A 24,783-nucleotide genomic window follows, 5' to 3' on the forward strand; every position below is an offset into this window, starting at 1 on the left:
TGCTTTTCTGTATTTTCCAAATGAATAATTTTAGGCTTTAGAATGATAAAATATAATTTTTTAAGAAAATAAAGTTAGTCACTGGCTTTTTTATATGAACAGTAAATCATATACTTTACTGCTTAAGTCTTCTTGCTGGTTTCTCATGCACACAGAATAAAAGTCAAACCCTTTTTCCACAGTCTACAAGGCTGGACAATGACCCAGGCCCTCCACGTGCCTCCAGCCCTGTCTCCTACCGTTTTTGTCCTCACCCACCAGCTCCAGCCTGGATGGCCTCCTCCTGGATGATAATCACAGCTTTACCACTTACTAGCTGTGTGATCTTGGGCAGCTTATTTAAATTCTGTGGTTTCCAATTCTAAAAGAAAAAAAAAAAGACATAGTAACAGTATCAGTCTTTGTACTTTGTTCTATTGTCAGATAATGTTCCATTGTATGTATATATCTCACTTTATCCATTTGTCAGCTGATGGATATTTGGGTTGTTCCCACTTTGGGGGCTATAAATGTTCATAAATAAGTTTTTGTGTGGACATAAATTATCAGTTTTCTTGGATAAAAACCCAGGAGTGGAATTGCTCCTATAGTAACTTTACATTCAATTTTTGATAAACTACCAAAATGTTCTCCAAAGTGGCTGTACCATTTTACACTTCTACTAACAATGTATGAGGTTTCCTACTTCTGTTCATCCTCAGCAACACTCGCCTGGTCTGGCTTTTTAAAAAGCCGTTCTAGTGGGCATGAAATGCTGTTTCATTGTATTTGGATTTGCAGTTCCCCAATGGCTAATGATTTTTGAGCATCTTTTCATGTGCTTTTTGTCCATTTGCGTATCTTCTTGGGAGAAACATGTATTCAAATCCTTTGACCATTTTCTTGCCTAATTTCTCTTGGGATAGAACATGATGGAAGACAGTTATGAGAAAAAGAATGTGTGTATATGTATGACTGGGCCACTATACTGTACAGCAGAAATTGACACAACACTGTAAATCAACGACACTCTAATTTTTAAAAACAAAATAATTTTTAAAATAAAAAAATAAAAATAAGTAGGTGGAAGTGGAAAGAGTGGAGATCATTGCCTTCTTCCTGATCTTAAGGCAATATAAAATAGCATATCAGTTATGGGTTTTTCATCATGAAAGGGCGTTCAATTCTGTCAAATGATTTTCTTCATCTATTAAGATGATCATGAGATCTTTGCCATTTAGTCTATCAACATGGTATGTTACACTGATTAATTTTCACAAGTTGAATCAACCTTGAATTTCTGGGATAAATCCTACTTGGTCACGGTGTATAATCCTTCTTATATGTTTCTGGGTTTGGTTTACTAGTATTTTGCTGAGGATATTTATATCTATAATCATGAGGAATACTGGCCTATAGTTTTCTTTTCTGGTGATGTCTTTGTCTGGCTTGGGTATCAGGGTAATACTGGCCTTATAGCCTGAGTTGGGTAGTATTCCCTTTTCTTATATTATTTTTTAATAGTTTGTGAAGAAGTGGCATTAGTTCTTTTTTAAATGTGTAGTAGAGTTTACCATTTAAGTCATCTGGGCCTCGGCTTTTATTTATGGGATGTTTTTAAATGACTAATTCAATCTCCTTACTTGTTACAGGTCTATTCAGATTCTCTATTCTTGTGACAGTGCAGTAGTTTGTGTCTTTCTATCAATTGTTCCATTTTATCTAAAGCTATCTAATTTGTTGGAATACAGTCATTCACAGTATTCCTTCTAACTCTTTTTATGTCTGTAAGGTCTGTAACCTCTTTCACCCCTGACTTTAGAAATTAAGTCTTCTTCACCCACCCCACTTAGTTATTGATCTTTTCAAACAAACAACTTTTGGTTGTATTGGTTTTCTCTGTTGTTCCTCTATTCCCTATTTCACTTTTTTAATTATTTCTTTCCTCTGGTAGCTTTGGGTTTAGGTTGCTCTTCTTTTCCTAGTTTCTTTACATGGAAGGTTATCTTAGTGATTTGAGATCTTAATTCTTTTTTTTAATATATAGCTAGAATGTCCCTTTAAGTACTCCTTTCATTGTAACCTAAAAGTTTGAGTATTCTATGTTTTTATTTGCGTTTATCTCAAAGAATTTTCTAATTTGTCTTATGATTTCTTCTTTGAACAATCTCATTTGGATTAATACCAATTTAATTTCAATAGCATAAAACCTTGCTATAATATGGTTTTGCTCATTCTCTGCCTCTTTTGTGCTATTACTATCATATAAACTATATATCTACATTGTAAATACACCAATACAATTTTATAATTATTGCTTTATGCGTTTTCTTTTAAGTCAGATAGGAAAAGAAAAGTTACAAATAAAAATATACCACCTTTTACATTTACTCATGTAGTTACCTATACAATGCTCTTTCTTTTTTTTTAGGGCCACACCCACAGCATATGGAGGTTCCCAGGCTAGGGGTCCAATTGGAGCTGTAGCCACTGGCCTACACCACAGCCACAGCAACGCAGGATCCAAGCCGCGTCTGCAACCTACACCACAGCTCACTGCAACACCGGATCGTTAACCCACTGAGCAAGGCCAGGGATTGAACCCACAACCTCATGGTTCCTAGTCAGATCTGTTAACCACTGAGCCACAATGGGAACTCCTCTTTATTTTTTTATGTGGATTCAGTTTACTGCTGAGTATCCTTTCATTTCAGTTGAAGAATTCCCTGTAGTATAATTTACAGGGAAGTTCCTCACAGTAATTTTTTTATTATTTTTTTGTTTCTTTTGGAATGCAATTCCTCCATTTCTGAAGGATAGTTTTGCTCAATACAAAATTCTTGGTTGACACTCTTACTCTTTCAGTACTTTGATGTGTCATTTCACTATCTTGTGGCCTCCATGGTTTCTGATGCGAAGTCAGCTGTTAATCTTATTAAGGAAAAACCTGTATGAGTTGTTTTCCTCTTACTTATTTTAATATTCTCTTTGTCTTTGACTTTCAGCACTTTGACTATGATGCATGTAGATATCTTTGAATTTATCCTATTTGGAGTTTGCTGAGCTTCTAGAATAGAGCCCTCTATGGACATCTCATTCCTCAGATTTTTAAGTTTTTTGGTCAGCCTCTTGCCCCAAGCAGTATCACTGCCTCAAACAGCCTGATGTTAAACAACTGCAGCTGATTGTTTTTGACAAAAACACAAGGGATATAGCTCAGAGTGAACTCTGAGTCAGGCAAATCAAGATAAGCTCTGTGGATGGGACTTTTCTAGGAAGCTGCCAGACTGGTTAAGTAATGGCAAGTCTCCATTCATGAAGATGGGGCCTTGGGGGGCACTTCAAACCCATGCTGCTCCATTAAGTGGTTGCTAGGCTGATGATTTTCACAGGTACCATGGTTCCAAGTCTGTTGGTTTTCAAGGCTACCATGGAACTGGGGAGAGGGTATGGGAATAAAGCAAGTTAAAATATCATAAAGCTTGCTGTTTTGCCAAGATGGTGTCTTAAGATAAACACTGCTCTAATTGTTACAGGTCTTTTGTTAATTTCCAGAATTCTGAAAAATTGATTACAGCATTTTTTTCCAGTGTTCTACCTGCTTTTATAGAGGAATTGATTTTCAGAGATCTTTATTCCAATATTACAAAAATGTTTCTTCTCTCATAAGGATGTGAAAGCATGTCTTACAGATTCTCTCTATTAAAAAATAAAGATTCCTAACATCTTAAAGGCAATCAATGTTCCACAGCAGCCTCATTAGGAATCCAGCCTCAAACATGTAACTCAAATGTCATTGTTGATATGGCTTTTTGATCAATGGAATGGATTATAAACTGATATATAAAAGCCCACAAAGTTTTTAAAGGATTATGTCAGTTTCAATAGAGAGAGACATAAACTACAAAATGAAGAGGTCTTTGAACCTGAAAACTGCTACAAGCAGAGAATAGGTCTGGAAAAAATCACTCAGCTATAAACATGAGCTGCTTTTCATGTAAAAAGGAAAGTGACTCAGAAGGTAAGATCAAAATCCCAAGATCCAAGAGACACAAACAACAATTTCCAGGGAGCAGAATTGAGCCCTTATTATGGAATAAACTTGTAATATGAGCTCAAATAAATTTCAGAATTACTATGCACCAGTGACTGCTATATGCCTGCTATTTTCCTCTTTATGAACCAAAGAGTGTAGAGCTTATGCTTAACCTACCACTGTATGTTGGCTATGTGGGGAGCAGAAAACATCTCTTTAGTTCACAGTTCTTCACATTAAGCAGAATATACTCAAATTCATCCTTAAGGACCATATCTGAGTAGCTTCATTCACATTTGAACCTAATTTAAATGATGAGATCCTGGACTTCAAGCTGATGCCATAATGGAATAAGCCTTGGAAGTCTCAAGGCAGGGGATGAGTGTATTTTGCCTGTGAGAGGAATAGATCTACTGTGTCCAGACGGTGGACTATGGCAAACTGTACTTTTCAAATATAGTCACAACAATATCTCCCAATCCACATGCTTTGCTTACACTGTTATCTTGATATTCTTCCCATTAAGTAGTGGTATCCATGTCCCTTCCCCTTGAACCTAAGTGGACCTTCACACCTGCCTCCACCAATAAAGTGAAACAGAAGTAACACTATAATTTTGAAGATTACATCATAAAAAGTCCAGGTATTGCTACCTTGCTTTTCAAGGGCCCACACTCTTGGAACCAAGCCCCCATGCTGTGAGAAAGTCCAAACTATCCCACATGGAGGGACCATGCCTAGGTTTCCTGTCCAAAAGCCTAGTTCAGATCCAAGCCAAGAGCCAGCATCAACCACAAACCATATGACTCCTGACATCTCCAGATAACTCTAGGTCCTAGCTGTTGAGTCACTCCCAATCTTCAAGTCTTTCCAGCTGGGTCCCCAGATGCTGTGGAGGAGAGACAAGTCATTCCTCCTGTGACCTGTCCAAATTTCTGACCCACAGAAACAGAACAAAATTATTCTCATTGTTTTAAGCCACTAACTTGGAGGATTATTATTTTTTAATTTGTTTTTGTCTTTTCAGGTCCACACCCACAGCATATGGAAGTTCCCAGGCTAGGGGTCAAATTGGAGCTGTAGCTGCCAGTCTACACCACAGCCACAGCAACGCTGTGACCTTAACCCACTGAGCGAGGCCAGGGATCAAACCAGCGTCCTCATGGATACTAGTCAGGTTCATTACCACTGAGCTACGATGGGAACTCCAAAGGATGATTTATTTTACAGCAATAGATAACTTGCTCTTATACCCTGACAAGATGGTTTAAAACCCCATGCCTGGACTTTGGAGTTACTTAATATTTTTGCAATTGTGAAGACTGTTGCTATGAACACCCTTGTACATTTCCTCTCAGCCCATGTCTAAAAGAGTGTATTCGGGGTATATACTTAGTTGTAGAATTGCTGTTCACATTTAAAACATAATGCCAAATTGTCTTTCAAAGAGGTTGTACTAAGTTACATTTCATTGACAAGGTATAAGAAATCCTGTTGATCTCTCACCTCAGGGCTCTTGCACTGGGTATCCACCCCTGCCTGGGATGCTCACCCCCAGGCATTGCACAATACCACCCACCCTGTCCCATGCCCTTCAACTCTTTCTCAAATGTCACTTTCTCAATGAGGTATACCCTGACTTACTCCATTTAAATTAAAATTTACCCCACCATTTTGCTTAACTGTCCTCACCCTTTCCCGCATCTCCCTTTTTAGCATACTATATAACTAGCTAATTATAATATTTATTGCTTATTGTCCATCTCCTCCCAGAAGACTGGAAGCCACCACAAGAACTGGCATTTTTGTCTTTTTGTTCACTGCTATGTTCTGAGCACCTAAAAGCATACCTAGTGCAAAGTAGGGTTGGATGAATTTTTAACGAATAAATGAATAAATGTCTACATCTTTTCCGAGACCCTATATTAACAGACTTTTTAATTTTTATCAATTAATCAGGTAAATGTTAACTTATTGTTTTCTTAAATTTTTTTTTCGTGATAACTAATGAGACTGGAGACTTCTTCATGTGTTTCTTAGCCATGTAAATGTCCTTTTCCGTGAAACCCCTGTTCATGTCATTTATCCATTTCCTATTGAGCTGTTTGTTTTCTTTTTATTGAATTGCAAGATTTCTGCATGTACAATCTTGATACTGATCCTTTGCAAGTTATATGTATTGCAAATATCTTCTCCCAGTGTACAACTTGTCTTTAAGATGTCTAGTAAACAGAAATGCTTTATTTTAATATAATCATTGTTACGGTAAATTCTTTTTACATCTGGTTTAAGAACAAACTATTCTCACGCCAGAGCATCAGTGCTAGAGGGGAGTCCTTTCTACAACTTTCTTTTTAATTAAAAACTTACTTTATTGACCACAGAGGGTCTGTGCATGAAATTTAAGATATTACAAAGTGCCTCCAGGCCCCTCCAGGGAAACAAGCCCACCCACCCCAGACCCAGGCCCCTCTCTTTCACTCACCCCCAGACCCAGGCCCCTTTCTTTCACTCAGCCTCTTCACCTTCTCCCTCTGGCAACGTAATGAGAGACAACACCATCAATCACTCCCTCAGAGCTGCCAGGTGGGGGGAAGTGGAAAAGAGCCCAAGGGAACAGACTGCAGTTTAGAAAAACCAAATGGCAGGAATAGCCCTCCCCCTGCCAGAGGACTGGGCAAGTTCCAACGGGGGTCTCTAAGGGCACTTAGGGACTTGAAATGTACAATGATAATCATAGGAGGTGGGAGCAATGCTCTAAGGAGAGCTCTGGCTAAAGCAGAAAAGGCTAGGGAAAAAAAAGAGAGAGACTCTTTCAGATGGGCCCCATTGAGGCAGAGGACAGTGGGGTGGGGTAACCTCTGAGCTTCTAAGAGAAGCAGCATTGGTGTGATCTACACATTGGCACAGGTTCCTGGAAATGAGTGGACATCAAAGGGTCAGAAGGGAGAAGAGAATGGGGTTGTCTGAGCCCCAAACTCTCTGTCACTAGTGTTCAGACCTTAAGGCTGTCACTCACTGATCACAAGCTTCTAGAGGCCTCCTCAGGATACACAACACAAAGATAAAACTTACTTTTCCTGAATGGAAGAGGCAAGGGGAAATTTCAAAATATAAACACCAGAAGATGCCCCTGCCTACCTTCCTAAGGTTAGCTCAGCTATCAGTGTACAACCTGCAGGGATTCTCAAAGTCCCAAGTTGGCCACGACCAGATGAGTCACTAAATCTCTTCTGAAGTGTTCAGACTTTGCCACCAGTGAATATTTGGCTTTGACAATTTCTGTCATCTCTGCTAAGAAGAGAAGCAACAACCAGTTGATGCTCCCAGGCTCAAGGGGTGGCCAAACCTCCTACCTCAGTCTATCCTCCTCTGCACCCCCTCCCCAACTCCCCAGAGAGAACGCTGGTGCTGAGCACTGGACCAAGAGCTAAGAGAGCCGAAACCTGCTCAAATTGTTTCTCCTCATGCACATAACGTAGGAAGGAGTAGTTTCCCTTGTTCTGAGGTGAATCATAGGCCAGGAAACTGAAAGGCCATCAGGTAGAGAAAGGAGTCTAGGTCTGCGCTTTATCCTAAACCACCTACAGCAGAAAAGTATCAAATGAACCTCTGTGTCCTACAGAACGGCACAAGGCACCCAGAGGAAGCCCCCTTAGCTCAGGGCAAGTCCCCAGCCTGAAGACATCACCAGCCTGGTGACCCCGGGAATCTCCCCTTGGGGTTTCCCGGCTGCTCACAAGCCCGGGCCATTTCAGGAAATGTGGTCCCCGCGCAGGCAGACAGGACACGGTGTTTTAGCCCTGACGGGTAGCTCTTCAGGAAAGGAAGCCCCGCACCCAAACTGTTCACAACGTGCTAGGCCCTCGGGTCAAGCTCGCGACCCTGCACACAGACGCCGCGTACCCAGAGCCTCTGGAGGGGCAGTGGGAAGAGCGGAGCGCGAGGCCTGCCTGCAACAGGCCCCAGTCTAAGGAAGAAATCCTCGTGGTTTCGCTCCTAAGTAAAGACTGACGCAGTCCTTGCCTCAGGTCGAGAGCCACCCCCATCCCCCGCCCCGAAACTTCCGCAGCCCAGGGAGGACCCCCGACAAGGCAGACCACAAAAAGGCTACGGCATTTAACGAATAAAAACAAGACAGCCAGGGAAACTTCAACTTCAGATAAACAAGGAATCTTTTTTTACTGTCCCGCCAATATTTGGGATATACTTAAACCTTAAAAAAAAAAGATTCCTTTTCTATCTGAAATTTAAATTTAACTATTTTGTATGGTATCTGGCAACTCTAGAACTGAACAAAATCACAGGCCCAAACCTAAGTCCGTGTATGTGGCAACATGTGAGCAGGTAGAAACGGAAGTCACAGAGCCGTAATGCAGAGGTGACAGAAAATAAAAGGTGGCTCAGAGTCAGCAGAAGCTGCTGGGTCTGCAAGCTGGCCGGGCTTTCCGGAATACCTCAGATTCTGTTCGTCCCCACAGGGCTCTGCAGGCTGCATCCAGGGGTCGTAGGCAGCAGGGTGGGAACCAGGGACAGAAATCCATCGACTTCTAGGCCTGAGGCGCCCACTCAGCCGGAGCTGCCGCAAAGCACCCTGGGAAGGGGAGGGTCAGGGGCGGGGCCTCTAGGGAGGCGGGGTCAAGATCTGGGAATGCACGAGGGTACCTAAGGGACAGAGCGCGTTTTCAAACTAGAGAAACGCGATGTCTTCTTCGTTGCCGGGAAAGAAACCTCCGTGAGACCAATGCTCCTAAAGGAACTGGTAACGCAGGACCCTGGGCGCTAGGAAAACTGAAAAAGAGGAAACTTCGTGATCCAGAGTTGAAGCCACAGACTCATCTGCGAAGTCCCCTCAGAGCGCCTCCATGTAAGGGAGGTCAGAGATTTCATCTTCTAAAAGGGGACTAAAATGCAACCTTCAGAAAGACAGTTTTTCAGAGGCAGTTTTAGCAACCTCAGCTCCCATAGGCCTAAGGTTTGAGAATTGCCAACACCACTCAGCAGACTGGAGGCTGAAGTCAGAGGAACTGGCTGGTACTCATCTTGCCACAGATCAGGCTTTTCTTCTCCTCTTCTTGGTTTTAGGCAGCAAGCTCTTGGTGTCCTACTGTGCAGAGGGCTGAAAACATCTGAACGTTCAGAGTCAGAGCAGCTCTCACCATGGCTGATAGTGAGACCTGGGGCTGCCTTCTTTGAGAAGAAATGGGGGCAGCCCGAAGAGTCACCACTGCTATTACTATTATTTCCAACCAGGAAATAGTAATTGTATACCAGGCAATGTTAAGAACTTTTATCTGCTACCTCGCTTAATGCACAACAGCCTGGGAAGTGGTCACAGTTGACTCCGTTTTACAGACGAGGACCTGACAGCCATGGGCAACTACCAGTCTAAACAGTTAACACTCAAGGGCAGAGGAGACCAATGAGACAAAATCTTAGACTTGGGAATTCACCATCGAGTTAAACCCCTGATTCCTGGGAGAACAGTATAAGGACAAAATGTGCCGCTGGGCAGATTCCAAGTCCTTGCAATGCTGCCTATACTATAACAGCAGGGGGCGCCAATGTCTTCGAAAAGCTACTTACGGAAAATGACACGACTGGTGCAGAGGAATACAGATGCCAGAGGGGAGAAATGATCCCGGAAAAAAAAATTTTTTTTTTAAAGACTGGCCTGTGATGCAGGCAGCTCAGGCCCAGATTTAGATCACAGGTTGTTAAGCCCTCTTAGCTTCTCTAGAGCTCAGCCAGTATCCCATGGGGAAAACCATTCTGGCCTTTGAGGCTTCTCTTGTTTCTCATCCATCATGCCAGACCCTCAAGATGGCCACAACCTATGTGGGTTCTCTTTACCTCCGTTGGGTTCAATGGCTCAGGTCAAGTCCACATTTGCTCAGAACAGACAAATGCCCCCAAAGAAAATTAGTAGGGATGAGTGGGCCTAGGAAAGGCTTTTTCTTCACCTCCTTCTCATTGATTCTACTGTTCCCCATTGTGTTTCAGTACATACCTTTCACAACTTACCCAGTTTTCTTCTAGTTACTGCATTATTGCAGTGGAAGTGGTGGTGGCCTGTTGCAACTTTCTAAATCCTACCCAGGAGCGGAAGTCCAGGTTCCCTCTCTAAGCTTCTGCTTCCTCGCTTGTGAAATGATGGTGGCAGTGTAAACATTAAGGGAAAGGAAGGGTGTCAATCATCCAACACAGAGGCCAGAGCCCAGGGATACTTAGAAGAGAGGGACTTTTGGTCCCCCAAATAAGGGATTGGCAGGGGAGACCCCTTGGGTCTCTGTGAAGAGCACTGGCCTTGGGGTCAGTGGGCTCAGACTTGAACCCCAGCTCCCCAATTTGTTAGTTGTATAACCTTGAATAAGTTGCTTAACCTCTCTCAGCCTCCATTTTCTCCCCAGTCAAAGGAAGAAAACTAATGTCAGTCTTAGAAGGATGAAATGAGATCCCATATATGAAGCCCTTAACTGAGCCTAGATCGTGGTAGATGCTCAGTGGTAACTAATAAATAGTACATCTTATTTCACTCACTGGATGAAATAAGGGCAGGTAGATTAAGGCATTTCAGTATTTGGAGAGTGCCTATAAAAGACCAAATATTATAATGGATATCAGAAAAGTATAGTGTAATAATAAATATTTCTTACACTTTATATCCATTGGGCAGTTTTCTCAAGTGCTTTCACATTCATCATCTCTTCACATTCTCACCACCACCAGGTACAGTCAGCCCTTCGTATCCACTGGGCTATATCCACAATTCAACCAACTATGGTTTCAACCAACCACAGATTGAAAATATTCAGAGAAAAAAATTCCAGAAAGTTCCAAAAGGCACAAATTGAATTTGCCACATGGGCAACTATTTACATAGCATTTACACTGTATTGGTATCATAAGCAATTTAGAGATGATTTAAAGTATATGGGAGAATGTGTAAAAATACCGTTTTACATAAGAGACTTGAGCATCCTTGGATTTTGGTAGACGTGGGGTAGGGTGGGGGTGGAGGGAGTAAAACCAATCTGCCTGAATCCTGAGGGATGCCCGACTGCATGATATAATGGAACGGATATTATCTCCATTCTAAAGACGAGGAATCTAAGGTTCAGTGAGATCAGATATATTACCTAATCTCTGCCCAGCTACTTGGGCAGAACCAGAAAAAGAATTAGTCTTCACACCCCTGTTCCTGCCTTCAAGGGTATAATAATCTACCATAAAATAAACATCCATAGAAGAATACAATCGGATGGTACAAGGTGGACATCAGGCAGGGGTGTGAGAGAAGACTGGAGAAAGGAGAGCTGTGGGAAACCTTGTGAGCAAAAGCTAGGTCTACATGTTTGATTAAACCACTATAGCCCCCATTGCCCAATGCAGATCAGAGCCCTAATGAGGTCAGATGAAGCTCAGAAATCCTGATGGGAGGAAGGCAGGGAGCACAGTTCGCATCTCAGTTCATCTGACAAGGTCAGATTGTAGACCTTCTTATGTAATTCACTCCACAAAAGTATTCTGGACACTTACCAAATAGCAGGTGCTATGTGAGACATCAGCATATAGTCAGGGACAAGAACATAGTTCCTATCCTTATAGAGCCTGTCATCTGGTGAAGACAATGATCACATAAGCCACAAGCAGATATATGTGACAGACAAGGAAGTACCAGGGGTGTTAAGAGAGCCCCTAACCAATAAACCTGGCCAAGAGCACAGGAAGGCCAACTCCAAGAACCAGGCGGAGGAGGGTGGGGAGCAGCGTATGTGAATTCCCCACAGGACAGGGTGTAGACCATTCAAGATAAGGGAAGACAGTGAGCCAGGTGGCAGAGAGAGTGATGGAGAAGTTGGGCAGAGAGGCCACCAAGGGTGGGACAGGCTGGGTCTGCAGGCTGTGGTTGGGATGTGTGTCTTGGTCTAACAGAAATGTGCAGCCACAATAGAGCTTTAAGGAGAGGAGGAGCTAGAAGAGAAAAGGGAGCAGGGGGGTGGACTTTTTGGGGTTCTTTGATCTTAACAGTGTCTGGCTTATTTCAGAAAAAAAGTAATTTATCGGAAGCAGATGTGGTAGCATCAAAGGAAAGGCTGAATAATTGAGACTTGAAAAGGATAGGAACAAGGAAATGCTACAGATGCAGGCAGCAGGGATGAAGGGAGGGTCACCACAGTCCCAAGGAATCTTCCCAACCACCTGCGCTGCTCCTCTTTGGATCCCAATTCCCCAGAGAGACTCTCGTGGGCTCAGCGTGGGTTACATGCTCACTTCTTGGCCTCAGACACACACCTAGACTGGTAATTTCTCGATAAGACTATTTCCAAGGTGGGAGAGGAATGTTCCCCAAAGGAAAATCACAAAATAAAATTGCCATGACATTCTTTGAGATTGTCTCCCAAAGAAGTAGGAAGGGGATTCTGAGGGGGAAAAAAAATTCAGACATCTACTACAGATTCTGAAAGAAAAGTGGGAAGATGGTTAAGGACAAACTGGATTCCTGTGGTTTATTTGGGATACAAAAGCAGGTGCCAAGAGGGCAGACCATGCAGGAGGTTTGGGAGATAAGAAGTAGAGACAGGAGCTACCAGGCAGCACCTCATAACAGGTTACACGTCACATAACCCTTCCCCAGGCTGCCTCATTCTCTGACTCATTTGTAGCGTTCAGTGAGATAAGGTAACCACCAAATAAATAAGCCACGAAACATAGTGAGAGGTGGCAAAGGAAAATGAGAATGAATCTATTTGTTCTACCAAGAATTACATATAAGCATGTTCATCTAGCTCTGATAGGCTCCTCTGCTTCAGAGGATAAAGGAAGAGATAAGCATTAACTATAGATGAGAATATGGATGTGCAGAATAACAGGAAAATAAGACATGGGATCTGATGGCAAACTTGTAGGCAGGGAGCACCCAAGATAGGCCAGAGCCACTTCTCTGGCTCCTGGAGATCTATCCATCAGAATGACATTATGGTTTTCTTCCTGGACAGGCAAGCTTTGCTCAAAATAACTTAATTCAACATGTAATGTCTCACAGGAAGAACATCTCAACTGTGGTTGCTCTATCTTAAGAAGACATTGCAAAAGGTCTGAAGACAAAATTGCACAAGAGTTGGACACTGGGGTGGGACTGGAAACCCTGGCTAGCCTTTGGGCTATTTTGCTTCATGGGACGAGAGCTCAAGGTTCTTGTGCAGTTTTGAGGCATTGCCCCAATCATTTCTGGAAGTCTAGTTTTTCCCCACTTTCACAGACTTCTTCCACTGCATTAGATGAAAACTTTTTGGTGCAAAGAGTGTGGCAATGACTCCAAGGAAAGGAGCGCAGAGATGAAACTGTGAGGGGTAATGTGTCAAATTTTCACTGCCGAAAGCAAGAGGTACCTCTTTTGCAGAAAGGCGGTAGAAGAGATCTTGGCCACTTTCAGCAGCACCTGTGGTTTCCATGTGAAGCAAGCTGATGGATTTACAATAAGAACTTGAGCAGAACAGTTTCCTTAAAGAGGAGACTCTTATTACTGTTCCTTACTGGTCTCTCCAGCTCAGATCTCTTTCCAGTTTATTCACTTCATACCAGGTCTCAGATTGATCTTTCGATTGAGTAACCACTCCAGTGTGCCAACCCTCCCAAATCATTCTAAACTCCTTCACCCAATTTTCCGCAATCTTTAGTTATTTCTATATTTCCTTGATGATCTTTCATATCTGTGCACCATCTACATTATTTCCTGAATATTGATTAAATGGCCTCATTTACTCTGCCTCACTGTAAGAAATATCATAATTACTATTCAAGTATTTTCAATGTACCTTAATATAAACATCTAACTTTAAAATGTCCATCACGGAGTTCCCATCATGGCGCAGCGGAAACGAATCCGAGTAGGAACCATGAGGTTGTGGGTTCGATCCCTGGCCTTGCTCAGTGGGTTAAGGATCTGGCATTGCGGTGAGCTGTGGTGAAGGTTGGAGACACAGTTGGACCCCTCGAGGCTGTGGCTGTGGTGTAGGCCTGCGACTACAGCTCCGATCAGACCCCTAGCCTGGGAACCTCCATGTGCCACAGGTGCAGCCCTAAAAAGAAAAAAAAAAAAAAAAGACATAAATAAATAAATCAATCATCCATCACTTACCACCAAAAATCATCTTGTGACTCTCCCAGCAGCATCACACTTTGAGAAACATAATTCAAGACCTGCCCGTGGCTCCCACTAAGCACCCTTCATGCACCCTGAACGCCAGCCAGAATGGACAAGTCACCATTCCTCACATATGCTGCCCGCTTCCATGTATGTCCACTACCTGTCTCTGCCTTTCAAATCACATTAATCATTTAACAGCCAGTGGCCCCCACTCTTGAAGTCTTCCCCATGCCCCAGCCTAAGGAAATCTCCCTCCTCTGTGCCCTCACTGCACTTGGAGCACTGGGACCTCTCACTCAGGACTCAGTGCTGGTCTCCTCGCAATAGGAGGCTTAGGTAGATGCCCTCACCTCGTTCAGAACATCTGCAGGCTTCCTGAGGCCGGAGGCCACATCTGATCATGTTGCGGAGGGTCTGGGCTCCATGAACACTTACTGAGTGAATGTATCTCCCTCACTGTCCAGCCCCCTTTCTGGCAAAACACAAATCTGACGTCATTCCCCTGCTTCCTGCAAAATATGGTTCCGATAACTTAGCAGATGAGGTCCTTCATGATTTGGGCCCAACTGTCATTTTATCCACTCAGCTATCTCTCCACTGTCCCCCCAGCCACCACCCTGCCCCAACCACACACTTTATCTCTAGCTGCACCTACCTCCTTGCTATCTCTTTGGCTGGTCTTTCTTCCACCAACCTACAAAACACACTCCCTCTCTAGCCATCAAACCCCACCTCAGTTCTCAAGTGTTCATTAAAATGACTTCTCTTCCTTGAGGCTGTCCCCATCTTTCCCAGGTCCCTCCTCTGGCTTCCCAAATCATCCTATACATTTTTTTTTATTGACTCATTTCTCAATATTATAGTTTTTTGTTTAAATGACTGTTGTTTCTATTAGCCCCAAAACTCCCATAAGCACGTATCTTATTCACTATCCTCAGTGCCTAGCACAGTGCCTGCCACATAGTAGGTACTCAATATTTGATGAATGACCAGTGCAGGGTAAGAATGTAAGCTCTTTGGCCAGACCTCTGGATTTGAAACCAAGCATTGTCACTGCTTATCTTGGACAGGTTACTTTACTCTTCTGTGCCTCAGTTTTCTCATTTTTAATATGGTCGTTACTCATGGGGTTGTTTTAAAGATTAAATGATTTAATAACTATAATGAGCTTAGAACAGAGCTCCACACATTAAATGCTCACTAAAGTCTATTATTTACATTAGTCCCATCAAGGGCTCTGTGACCAGATGGGTCTCATGTCATGCTTACATAACCAGCTTGAACACGGAATGCCCCATGAATTGTCCATGTTTGTAAATGACAGTAGATTTTTGCTAAAGAGTCTTTAGAAGTTGGATGAAGAAGAAGAAATATGGCCAAGTGGGATTCAATGCAGATAAAAAGGCAACATGAATGCAGGAAGATGGAAGTATTTCAATATGTGTGCTTAAGATGATGAGCACTTATGAGCTGAAAGCACCTAGTGAGAAGTCAGGGCACTTGGGCTCTGGCTCTGCCTTAACAGCCAATGAGCTACATGACCTCCTTGGGCCTCAGTTTCCCCAGCTGTACAATGAGGAGATTAAAATGATCCCAGGCCATATGGTCTCCTCAAAAGAATTTTTTTTTTTTTTTTTGCTTTTTAGGGCCACATCCACAGCATATGGAAGTTCCCAGGCTAGGAGTCAAATCAGAGCTATAGCTGCCAGCCTACACCACAGCCACAGTAACACGGGATCCGAGCCATGACTGCGGCCTACATCACAGCTCATGGCAATGCTGGATCCCTGATGCACCGAGCGAGGCCAGGGATTGAACCTGCATCCTCACGGATACTAGTTGGATTCATTTCCACTGAGTCACAAAAGGAACTCCTTGAAAGAATTTTAAAAGGCTTTTTAGTTAATTCCCTCATGTTTTCATCCCTAAACATCACTAAACTACTAGAGACCATAGAAGTAAACTGAGCATCATTTGCCTCAGAGTCCCCCCATTAACTCCCCTTAATGTTATTTTTAAACTAAGTTTGCATTCCATGTTTAGTGGGAAAACTTGTGGTTGCCTATTTATTTAGATATACCCATATATTTTCTGTTTTCTTTGCTTTTCGTTTCTTCTAGCATCTCTGACTGTCCAGCTGGGACCGTTTTATTTCTGCCTGAAATACATTTTATAGTATTTTCTTTAATGCAGGTCTGTTGGTGGCAAATATTGTTTCTATTGGCCTGGCAATATTTTTGTTCCTTGTATTCTTGAAGTAAATTTTTGCTGGGTGCAAATTTTCTAGAATGGCAGTTATTTTTTTTAGGACACTGAAGGTATCTATCATTCCACTAGCAGAAGGGTGCAAACAAGCAATTTTGTCCTTTTTTACCTCACACCCAGCTCTCTGTTCTTCAGCACTCTCTTCATCATCCCTGCATGAAGTCGCAGGCAGTTTCCACAGCCTTTCTGACCCCTTCCAGTTAATTAGAATCGCAGTCCAGAATAATTCAAAGCTCCAGATCCTCAATCCGTTTAAGACATCCCCCAGCCTCAGCCTGAGCCTGTCTGAGGTTAAGAAGGCAGAGGGAAAGAGACCGGGGTAGCCCCATTTCTTTACTCCATGCTTGCACCTTACTCACTAGCTGCTGTTTTAGTGAGTGACCTCTCCAGGGTCAAGCACCTAAAACAAGCAAAAGAAAGTCATCCTTGCCCCTAGGTGGAGCACATGTCCATGCTAATTGTTTTCTCTTGCCGGCCTCTTGGTGAGGTCTCTGAAGCCTCCTCCCCACTGATTTTGTCAATGCCCCTTCCAGCCAGGTAATCATGACTTCAGGCCCCTGGCTTCTAACAGTCCCCTCCTACCCCCCACATCCCTCTACTGGGAGCTCCTCTTTCCAGGGTCTCTTTTAAGACATCCCAAGTCCACATCTCTCCAAAGGGCCCATGTCTGGTCCTCAGGAAACACTTGTGTCACAGGATCTTGTCATTCTCATTGTAGCCCTAGCTGTATTCTGCTGACAGGCAGGGGGAATTCCAGGAATGAGTCAAGTATCAGTTCTTCTGCGTCCCAAACTCCAGGGGACATCTGTCAAGCCCGCCAAGGGTTTTCTTGAAGCCTCTCACAGCTGACTTAAGTTGGAGAAGGAAAGCATCCCCTCCCTCACCCCTCTCCTTGAGGAGGCGAGACTGATCCTTCTTTTCAATCCACCCAAATACTCTGAGCTTTTGCTTAGCCAAGGCAATAGGGGATGCGTTGGCTGGCAAAACCAGGTTTCATTCCATCCCTTTGCAAGTCCTACTTGGTGTGATGATTATTTTTATGTGTCAACTTGACTGAGTCATAAGATGCCTTGACCTTTGGCCAAACATTATTCTGGATGTGTCTGTGAGGGTGTTTCCATATGAGATTAACATATGAATGAGTAGGCTGAGCAAAGCAGATTGCCCTCCCTACTGTGGGTAGGCCGAATACAATCAGCTGAAGGCCCGACTAGAACAAAACGGCAGAGTAAGAGGGAACTCCTCCTGCCTGACTTCCTTGAATGGGTTATTGGTCTTTTCTTGCTCTTCATCTCCAACTTAAAAATAGATCTTTTTGGCTCTTGAGGCTACCAGCTTTTGTACTGGAACTATACCGTTGGCTCTTCTGGGTGTCCAGCCTGTGGACTGCAGTTCTGGGACTTCTCAGCCTCCAAATGACATGAACCAACTCCTTATAATATATGTATACACATATATCCCATTGGTTCTGTTGCTCTAGAGAACCCTGACTATGCATATATTCAACTTAGCTTTAGAATGTAAAGGTCCTTGAGTACCTATGACTTCACCCTGAGACTTTTGGGGCCTCTGTTGAAACACAGAATCAAAAAGACAAGTCACATTACAATAATGTCAGATGATTATTCTGTAATTTTTTATTAATTTAATTTCCTAATTTATTTGATTCAAACATCTATGAGACATACCTGAATGGGTTACATTCCACTCCTTCCCCCAGCCACCTATAAAAGAGAAAACAAAAACGAATAGCTTAGAGTTCCATCATAGCTCAGTGGTAATGAACTTGACTAGTATCTGTGAAGAGTCACAGATATGGCTCAGATCCTGCATTGCTGTGGCTGTGGTGTAGGCCAGTGGCTATAGCTCTGATTTGACCCCTAGCCTGGGAACTTCCATATGCCTCAGGAGCAGACCTAAAAAGACCAAAAAAAAAAAAAAAAAAAAAAAAAAAGTGAATAGTTTATTCCCATAGGGCCCTGGGGAATGATCAATTATCCTTTGAGTTTGCCCCCCTTCTCCTATTTCATGGTCCCTTCTCTTGCTTCAGACATGCCTGCACAAGCAGGCATTCACTCCTTCCTCTCACCAGCCAATACCAGAAGCTGAAAAATAATGAAAGGAAGCCATAGCTGCTTGAATGCTGCTGGGAAAGCACTGTGAGAGGAGAGCTCGCCAACCTGTGACCGTGGAGATCATTTGTAATCAGCAAACCAAGGCCCTCGCCTTCCTTCCTTCTCTGGGCACCATGGTTGGTTTAGAAACCCTGAGCCCACAAACTATTTTCCAGCAACAACTGCATAGCAACAGGATTAATATGCTGCAAACCCAGCAGTCAAAACACTGCTCACGTCCTGCTTATCAAACCCAAAGTCACAACAGCAAGCACATTGGGCTTCTTTTTCCAGCACAAGGGCAGACTTGATATCCTGAACTACCTTCTGTATTGGAACTAAACACCAGAGAAAACACACAGCCATCGCTTTAAAAAAACATTGCTTAGCCAGCACTAAAGGAAGGGAATCTACAAAGGTCAAAAGGAACCAAAAGCAAGAACTTTGGGAAGTAAGCAGGTACCAAGGCCACCTTTGGCCCCGAGGTTCTCTTTCAACAGCTGCAAGGGCTTGGAAGGAAAGCCTGAAGTCCCACTAAGGTTAAGCATCTATTAGGAGACTCCCCTCAAAGCTGGTGCCCCCTCCTAAGGGCTATACCCTCAAGGAAGTACACCTATCATGCCAAAGGATTCAAGGAAGTGTACATGTTTAGACCGCAACAAGTAGGGGGAAAATCTCCCCCTGGACTTGTAGAGCCAGCCTTTAAAATGAACTTATCTATAAAACATAAACAGACTCACAGAATAGAGAACAGACTTCTGGTTACCAAAGGGGAAAGAGATAGTGAGGAGGGATAAATTAGGAATTTGGGATTAGCACATACACACTACTATATATAAAATAGATATTAACAAGGGCTTACTCTTCAGCACAGGAAACTATATTCAATATCTTATAATAACGTGTAATGAAAAATAACTGAAAATATACATACATATGAAACTGAATCACTCTACTGTACACCTGAAACTAACACAATACTGTAAGTATTGTATACTTCAATTTTAAAAAAAGAATTCACCAGAGTTCCCATAGTGGCTCAGTGGTTAACGAATCCAACTAGGAACCATGAGGTTGTGGGTTCGATCCCTGGCCTTGTTCAGTGGGTTAAAGATCCGGCGTTGCCTTGAGCTGTGGTGTAGGTTGCAGACGAGGCTCGGGTCCCACGTTGCTGTGGCTCTGGGTAGGCCAGCGGCTACAGCTCCGATTTGACCCCTAGCCTGGGGACCTCCATATGCCATGCGAGCGGCCCTAGAAATGGCAAAAAGACCAAAAAAAAAAAAAAAAAAATTAAAGAAAGAATACACCATATTAAAGAGGAGCTTGTCTATGTATTCTTAATAGATGATGAATATATATATATGAAATCATTATGTCCTACATCTAAAATATCATATCTCAATTATACCTCAATTTAAAACATTATTTTGAATTAATTTTTTCATCAATGAAAAGTGTTTAAAAATTGAAAAATCATCATATACAAGTCTTGATCAAAAATTTCATGCAGTCATTTTAAGCATCAAACCTGATGAATAGGAGTTCTAGTCGTGGCTCAGTGGAAACTAATCTGACTAGGAACCATGAGGTTGTGGGTTCGATCCCTGGCCTCGCTCAATGGCTTAAGGATCTGGCGTTGCCGTGAGCTGTGGCATAGGTTGCAGATGCAGCTCAGGTTTGGCGTTGCTGTGGCTCTGGCATAGGCCGGCAGCAAGAGCTCTGATTACACCCCTAGTCTGGGAATTTCCATATGTCTCGGAGGCAGCCCTCAAACAAAGACAAAAACAAACAAACAAACAAACAAAAAAAACCTGATAAACAACCTCAACAAAAAAGAATAATGGTAGGTGGCAGATCACACTGGCATTTAGTTTATGCATTAAAATGAGAGATGTGACCATTTTCTTTTAAAACACCAATATTTAAAATACATTGGAAATGACACCTTTTGCAAATACTCATAATAAATAATTTTATATGTTAACAACATATGAGGGTAAATACTGTACAAGTCCATTTATAGGACATTATAGAACAGGAACAACTAATCTATGGTGAAAAAAATTCAAAACAGTAGTTACCTCTGGGAGGGTGGGGCCATAGATTGACTGGAAAAAAGTAAAAGGGAACTTTCTAATGATGATAGTACTGTCCTATACCTTAATAGGGCCTGGAGTTAGAAAGGCAGAAGGTTTTGTCAAGAATCATCAAATGGTATACTTAAAATAACATTTCATTGAGACAAATTTTATCCCCAAAAAAGAAACTCTATAAACGAATATTTGAATGTTAGCTAATGGTATGCATTCTGAAGAGTTTAAGGATAAAATGTATTAATGTCTAAAATTTATCTGGAAATGCATAAAAAATTAGACAGATTGACAGGCAGATGTAAGATAAGTAATGTAACTAAAGCAGAATGATATTTATGGTAGAATTTAGGTGATGAGTGGATGGTGTACACTGCCCAATTATTTCAAATTTTTCGTGTGCTTGAAAACATTCATAATAAAATATTGGGGGAAATGTGCAAGGGAGAATACATTTTTTCATAATTCTTTTTGGGGCTGCGTGAGCAAAACTTTGGAGACCATTGGTTTCCATTATCAACATTTGCTGATGAATCTTTAACCTTAACTTACAGTCCAAACCTCTCTCCAGAACTCCAGTCATATTTCCATCTGTCTCCTGGACCACTTCATCTGGATTTCCCATCATATCTAAAACTCAGCAGATGGAGTTCCCATCGTGGCGCAGTGGTTAACGAATCCGACTAGGAACCATGAGGTCGCGGGTTCCGTCCCTGCCCTTGCTCAGTGGGTTAACGATCCGGCGTTGCTGTGAGCTGTGGTGTAGGTTGCAGACGCGGCTTGGATCCCGCGTTGCTGTGGCTCTGGTGTAGGCTGGCAGCTACAGCTCCGATTTGACCCCTAGCCTGGGAACCTCCATATGCCGCGGGAGCGGCCCAAGAAATAACTAAAAAGACCAAAAAATAAATAAATAAATAAAAAATAAAACTCAACAGAGCCAAATATGAATTTATTGTCTTCCTGTGTCAGTTAGAAATTTCATCAGTGACAAGTAACAGAATACGAGGCAAACAAAATGAGGATTATTTTTCTTACACAACAAGAAATCTGGAGGTGGCTTCTGGTTTTGGTTCAACAGTTCAACGATCTCCTGGCTGGCAGTTCTGCAATTCTCTTGGCCTTTCCTTATAGTCACAAAATGTTCTACAGCTCCAGGCACCATGTCTGAGTTCAAGACAGGAGAAAAGGGAAGGAAGCAATGCCAGTGATAACTGAACCTCTTATCAAGGCAATTTCAGATTTTCCAGAAACCTCCCAACAGACTTCCACATAAATCCCCTTAATCAGGTCTATGTCACACAGCCACCCTAGCTGCAATGAAACCAGGAAGCAAGTACACAGCTTTCCTATCCTCTAAGTTGGATGTAGGATTGGGTGACAAGTGAGTTCACTCACTCTGGAAACCTACTCCACCGTCTCTGAAATGGTTCCATGATCTGCCTAGTTACTCAATTAAGAAACCCAGGAGTTATCCCTGCCTCTTTTCCCTATTCCTCATATCCAATCTGTCTTGATCTTTCATCAAGTCTCAGAATATTTCTCAAATCTGAGCCTCTTTCCTATACCGACTGCCACTGTCTTGGTTCAGTTTCTCATTTCTTACCTGAACTGCTGTAACAGTCTCTTAATTAGTCAAGTCTTAACTTCAAATCATATTCCATGTAGCCCCAATTTGACTAAAAATAGAAATATAACCATTTTATCTCCTGCTTAGCTCCCCTCTCTGGCTTTGCATAATGTCTAGTTTAAAGGCTCACTTCCTTATTCATTTAATGTAGTCTCCTACTTTCATATAATAAAAATGTAATCTTGAAAGCATACTAGCAGTTAGGCTGTCCTAGTCCTGACAAGGGTCAGCTCCCCTAGGACACAGCTTTGCTGGAGGCAGGTGGCTGGGAAAGTCTACATTCAATATTTATATCTGTTGTGTTAGGCAGACAACATCTGTCTCTAATACATGTGTGATAAAATTGTAGTATGAAAAAACAATAGATTTAGAATAGGAGTTCTGTTCCCAGAGAGTATAGAAATATAGTCTCTACATGTATTTTGTCTTAGAGACAAAAATTCAACAATATATTTAAAGTATGTCATTGTTGTTCATTCAGTTCAATGATTTATTGAATTCCTACTAGGTACTAGACACTATTCTTTAATTTAGTTCTTTTATTTTATAACAGATCAGAAATTAATTACAATGTGTCTGACTGAAGCTAAAGATATGCCTCTTTCTGCATGCCTAATAACTTTCATCTCTGCCTCTATTTCACTCTTTGGGGCTTATGCTTATTACCAGAAGCCACTCTTTCATTTTTCTATCTTCTATTCATTTTCATAAATAAAATTCATGAAATATTCATCCATGTCCAAAGACACAGATGGAAGCAAAGACAGCAACATGGTAGCAATTGGCTGATGGAGTCAAGCAACACAGTGAGAGCTAACTCTTGCATAGTACTTTACTCTGTACCAGGCATTGTTCTAGATACTTTACAAATATTAACTCATTAATCTTCACAGCTCTATGAGGTACACACTTACCTTCTTGTTGCAGATGAGGAAACCAAAGCCCCAGGATAGTTTTGCACTTTGGTTAGCTGACTGAAAGCTGTGCCCTAGCACCTCCCTCCGCTCCCCTTGGGCTACTGCAGTTCTCACACTCCCCCTCTCCCCCCAGGAGGCCGTGTCCTCTAGGCCCTGTGCTTTTGCACATGCTGCCCCATCTGCTCAGACTCATTCAGGACCAGCTCAGGTCCACCACCCTCAGCAAAGCCTTCCCTGCCCAATGCCATGAGGCTGGGTGATGCTTACCAGAACCTTGCCCAACCTCCTTGATCTCAGAGAGACAAGTGATGGCTTGAACTGACATCTTAATTCTCTGCTCAGAAATTGAACCTGAGCAGCCTGGGTGAAAACTGGGTGTCCTAGCTACTAGACCACCTAGAGGCTAAAGCCTAAAAGCAGAGTTGCCCTGATTCTTGCCCCCATTGAAAGCAAGAATATTTCAAGGAGGCAAAAACTGTAAAAACAGCTACAGTTTATTATTAGAGGCACAATACAACATGTGGGAGAGCACACAGAGGAGCAGCTTAAAAGCAAACAGCACACTCAGAGAGGAGTGTGGACACCCCTGCTAGTGGGAAGCATGCCAAAGGGATGATTTAGGTCACTTATATAGGGGCAGTTCTTTCCAGTTTTTGTTTTCCTTTGGCCAGTTATCTTCTTTTCCTTCTTACAGCTGATTGGACCCAGGGTCTGCCCAGATACGCAGGCACATCTTTTGGCCAAGATAGATTCCAGAGCAAGGGCCTATGGGAAGGTTACCAGGACTTATTATGGCCTGGTGCCCCCTCCCTTTCTGACCCTGAGGGGTCTTTCTGCACGTGGGTAGTTGGAATCTCCCTGACCCCAAGGATGGGAAGTATGTGACCTCTTGATCTTTTCCCCAAGGAGGGCTTAGCCCCTCTCTGCCCCTGCCATTACCACTGTTTAAAGTGTCTACAGAAAGCAAAGTGAGTTATTTACCTTGTTCCTGTTGTTATTTCTATCTCCAAGTATAAACAAGTGGCTGGCTGTAAATGTCTATGCTAGAACCTACCTATCTCCTGGCTCATCCTCACCTGGCTATAACTATTTGCTTACAGATCTGTCTCTACCACCCGAGCTGGTGTTATCCGGCCTAGCTCTCTCCTCATTGTCCAGCCCCTGGAGCTTGCTACTATGCCTGGCCTATAACAGGTACTTAAAGTTTTACTGAATTAATGCATAGGCTCCCTGGATTTTACACCTTCGCGTCGCCCCCGCACTGTCTGGCACCACATATTGTAGACACTTAGTCAATGGGAGTGGGAGCCTGGTTTTCCCACCAGCAGCCTAACTTAATAAAACAAAGCAAAACAAAACCTGTCCCCTTTTGCTCCCATCTCCACATCACGATAATCCCCGAGAATTTGGATTCCTTTCCAAGCGCTCCCATAAGTGGAATCTAGCAGGACCCGGGGAGAATGACTCCTCTCTGCTGGCCAAGTCAAGGGGGTGGGGAGCAGCCTTCCCGGCGCAAGAAAGCCGCATCCCATCCCGCGCCTTCTCCCAGTTCTTGCCTATTAAGGTAAGAGTTCTCGGAGGAGCACGGGAGGGGCCAAGGGAGGG

At 42.8% G+C, this 24,783-nt stretch overlaps 1 long non-coding RNA gene across 1 annotated transcript in view; it reads right to left on the reverse strand.

Moving 5' to 3' along the window:
• Positions 1–8,594, reverse strand: part of LOC102167638 — a 99,636-nt gene extending 91,042 nt beyond the window's left edge. Inside the window, exons 1-2 of the long non-coding RNA XR_303172.2 lie at positions 8,473–8,594; positions 259–361 (exon numbers count right to left, since the gene is read on the reverse strand). This is a non-coding gene — a long non-coding RNA (uncharacterized LOC102167638). The remainder of the gene's footprint in view (positions 1–258; positions 362–8,472) is intronic.

This window comes from Sus scrofa, chromosome 4 (assembly GCF_000003025.6).
Source record: "Sus scrofa isolate TJ Tabasco breed Duroc chromosome 4, Sscrofa11.1, whole genome shotgun sequence".
Lineage (NCBI taxonomy): Eukaryota > Metazoa > Chordata > Mammalia > Artiodactyla > Suidae > Sus > Sus scrofa.